Raw genomic sequence first — 4,328 nt, 5'->3', positions numbered from 1 at the left:
AGTGAAATACTTCCTTCCACAAGGCCACACCTACTCCAAGAAAACCACACATTCTAATAGTGCAACTCCCTATGGAGGGCATTTTCTTTCAAACCACCACAGTAACCAAATATTTTCTGTTTGCATTAAAGGCCTGCTCCAGGATATGAAATCAATACTTGACACTACCATAGGGGTCAAGAATCTATGACTACATAGGCCACAGGCACTAGGGAAAAAAATCAATACTATCAGTCTTCTAAATGAACATGGTAGCAAAAATGACTTATTGCTATACCCATAGACTACAGCATCTTTCAACCCTCATCAGAGAAACTTCTCCTCGCAGTAGATGCCAATTAACCCAGACGCTCCTTTTGCCAACAACTGGTCAACGTGCAGAGTGCTCAGCCTAAAATTGGACATTCATATCACACCCCTTCCCAGAAAGGCTCAGGGGTCTTTATGAAAGAGGGAATGAAAAGTTTTGTAAGAGCCTGAGAGGATGGATAACATCAAGGAAACCATTTTCCAGATACAAGCAGGGCAGATACACATATGAACTCACAGTGATTTTAACAGCATGCACAAGACCTGTGTCAACTCCAGCCTGAGAGAAATCTCAGTAAGTGGTGGAGAAGGTAGCCACCACTGGCTGAAGATCTATTGACATAGGATAGTGGCTGGGGGAGGGAGAGTCAGTTTTCTTTAATGATGGGGCCCCTGGTAGGCTGACTACACACCAGAGAAGACCCTAACCTCAAGACACAAAGTATACAAAGTATACTTGATGTGAAAAGAAAAGAAGTAATCTCAAAGTTGGGTGAAAAGGGATAGGACGGTCCAGAGGATAGTAAGGGGAGGGGCTGAGGGCAATGATGTCTTTGGTTTCTATGGCTGTGATGAAACACCATGATGAGAGCAACTTGGGAGGAAAGGGCTTATTCTGCTTACTCTTCCACATTACAGTTCATCAGCAAAGGAAGGCAGAATAGGAACTCAAGTGGGACAGAAACCTGGAGGCAGAAACTGATGCAGAGGTCATGGAGGAGGGCTGCTTACTGGCTTGCTCTAAAAGGCTTGCTCAGCCTGCTTTCTCATAGAACGCAGGACCATCAACCCAGGAGTGGCACCACTCACAATGCCCTGGACCTCTCCCATCAATCACTAATTAAGAAAATGTCCTAAAGTCAGTTCTTATCAAGGCTGAGATTCCATCCTTCTAGATAACTCTAGCTGCTGTCAAGTGGACATAAAAATATCTAACACAGATGACTAGGATCAAAATACATTGTGAAATTTCAAATATGCTTATTAATAATTAAATATAGTTAAACTATTTTTAAAAACACTTCATTAAAGGTACTGGCATAAGAACAGATAGGAGGACCAAAGGAACCAAATAGAAGACCCGGATATCAATCCTCACATTTTCGAACACCCGATATTTGATAAAGAAGCAAAAAATATCAAATGGAAAAAAGAAAGCATATTTAACAAGTGGTGCTGGCATAACTGGATATTAACATGTAGAAAAACGAAAATAAACCCATATCACCATGCACAAAACTCAAGTACAAATGAATCAAAGACCTCAACATAAAGCCAGCCATATAGAAGAGAAAGTGGGAAGTACACTTGAACGCATTGGCACTGGGAACCACTTCCTAAATAGAACCCCAGCAGCACAGACACTGAGAGAAACAATTAATAAATGGGACCTCCTGAAACTAAAAAGCTTCTGTAAAGCAAACAACACAGTCAACAAGACAAAACGACAGCCTACAGAATGGAAAAAGATCTTCACTAACCCCACATCAGACAGAGGTCTGATCTCCAAAATATATAAAGAACTCAAGAAATTGTTCATCAAAAGAATAAATAATCCAATAAAAACTGGAGTAAAGACCTAAACAGAGAACTCTCAACAGAGAAATCTAAAATGGCTGAAAGACACTTAAGGAAATGTTCAACATTCTTAGTCATCAGAGAAATGCAAATCAAAACAACTCTGAGATTCCATCTTACACCTGTAAGAATGGCCAAGATCAAAAACACTGATGACAACTTTTGCTGGAGAGGTTGTGAGGAAAAGGGAACACTCCTGCATTGCTTGTGGGAATGCAAGCTGGTCCAACCCGTTTGGATGTCAGTGTGACAATTTCTCAGAAAATTAGGAAACAACCTTCCTCAAGACCCAGTAATACCACTTTTGGGTATATATCCAAAGGATGATCAACCATGCCACAAAGACATGTGCTCAACTATGTTCATAGCAGCTTTGTTTGTCAAAGCCAGAACCTGGAAACAACCTAAATGCCCCTCAGCTGAAGAATGGATTAAAAAAAAAAAAAGTGGTACATTTACACAGTAGAGTACTACACAGCAGAAAAAAATATCAACAGCTTGAATTTTGCAGGAAAATGGATGGAACTAGAAAACATTATTTTGAGTGAGGTAACCCAGACACAGAAAGACAATTATCACATGTACTCACTCATAGGTGGTTTTTAAACATTAAGCAAAGAAAGCCAGCCTACAAACCATAATCCCAGAGAACTTAGACAACAATATGGACACTAAGAGAGACTTACATAGATAAAATCTACATGGGAAGTAGAAAGTATAAAAAGACAAGATCTCCTGAGTAAATTGGGAGCACGGGGACCTTGGGGAAGGATTGAAGAGGGGAGGGGAGGGGCAGGAAGGGTAGCAGAGAAAATGCAGAGCTCAATAAATATCATGGAAAAAAAACAAAAACAAAACAAGAACAAAAAAAAAACCACTTCATTAAAGTTGGGTGGGTGAAGACATCTTTGTTCCCAATCCTCAGGAGGTAGAGACAAGCAGATCTCTGTGAGTTTGAGAACAGCTTGGTCTACATACTGAGTATGTAGTGGCTGGCCAGAGCTACATAGTAAGACTTTGTCTGTATCCTAAATTATTTTTCCTTTTCTTCTTTTTTGTATTATTGTTATTTTGGGAAAAGGTATCACAAACTCTGGTTGTTCTGGAACTTGCGCTGTAAACCAGACTGGCCTCAAACTCACTGTTGGGTCCAGATGTCGCACAATGATGGAGGACAGACCACCAAAGTCTATTAAACCAGAAGCAAACTTTATTCCAGAAAAAGAAAAAAAATCTCCATGGGGTACACAAGGCTTACCAGCTATGACTGTGATCACAACCAGAGATCAGATCAGATCTCTAACTGTGGCAATGGGGGTTGGTTTTGGGCCTCATCTTATAGTAAAATCAATCCCCAGATGTGGATCAAAGAGCTTTTATCACCTTGAGGTCAGGCCTAAAGTCATGTTACCTTTTTAAGTTTCACAACTTTTGGTTATAGGACATTAGAATGTTAACTTAGAGTGTTTGTAAAAGCCTGTGACTGACACAGCTACTTTCCTGTCCCTGAAAGAATGCAAGGCAGAGAGTCAAGACATAGGGGGACAGTTAAAAGTTAAGGGAATACTCAAGATTGCTGTCTGAGATGAAAAAAAAAAAAAGTTAAGAGAATACAAGCAGAGGGTCCCATAGAGCTAACCTTTGTCTGCAGTACCTGCCTAGTTGGGAAGCTGGGAGGCAGGAGACAATTGTTGAAAGTTTACCTCTGTACACAGTGGCTGTCAGGATGTCTGCTCTTAAGGCAGAAAGTGTTTGTTAAAGGTTAACAGTGACTGACTCTAGTACGGAGGCGCTTGTTTGTCCCCGGCTGCTTAGCCCCGAAATAATCACACAGAAACTGTATTAATTAAATCACTGCTTGGCCCATTAGCTCTAGCTTCTTATTGGCTAACCCTTACATATTAATTTAACCCATTTTTATTAACCTGTGTATCGCCACATGGCTGTGGCTTACTGGTTAAAGTTCTGGCTCAAGTAGGGCTACCTTGCTTCTCTCTGACTCCACCTTTTCTCTCCCAGCATCCAGCTTAGTTTTTCCTGCCTAGCTCTGTTCCCCTATAACTCTGCTATAGGCCCAAAGCAGTTCCTTTATTTATCAATGGTAATAATAGCATACAGAGGGAAATCCCACATCGACTGACAGCTTAATTTTTCCCCCAAACTGTGTTTGGTCTTTCAACTTTTTATTTCTATATTCCTGGACCAGACCCTTTATTTCTATTTTATTCCTAGACTCTTCACTCACAGAGATCCATTTGCTCTGCCTCTCAAGAGTCCAGGCCTATATATTTCTTTAAAAAGCTCATTCATGTGACTTAAAAGCTGCCAAATTGCACTCTTCTGCCAAGGCAGTCCCCACTATCCCCCCCACATGGGAGAGAAATGAGTAAGAGAATCCGTTGGAGCACAAGGGTTGAAGGGCAGGTACCCCAGAGCTGCTA

This window comes from Myodes glareolus, chromosome 13 (assembly GCF_982192425.1).
Source record: "Myodes glareolus chromosome 13, mMyoGla1.1, whole genome shotgun sequence".
In the NCBI taxonomy this organism is placed as follows: domain Eukaryota; kingdom Metazoa; phylum Chordata; class Mammalia; order Rodentia; family Cricetidae; genus Myodes; species Myodes glareolus.
This window is presented reverse-complemented; position numbering follows the sequence as displayed.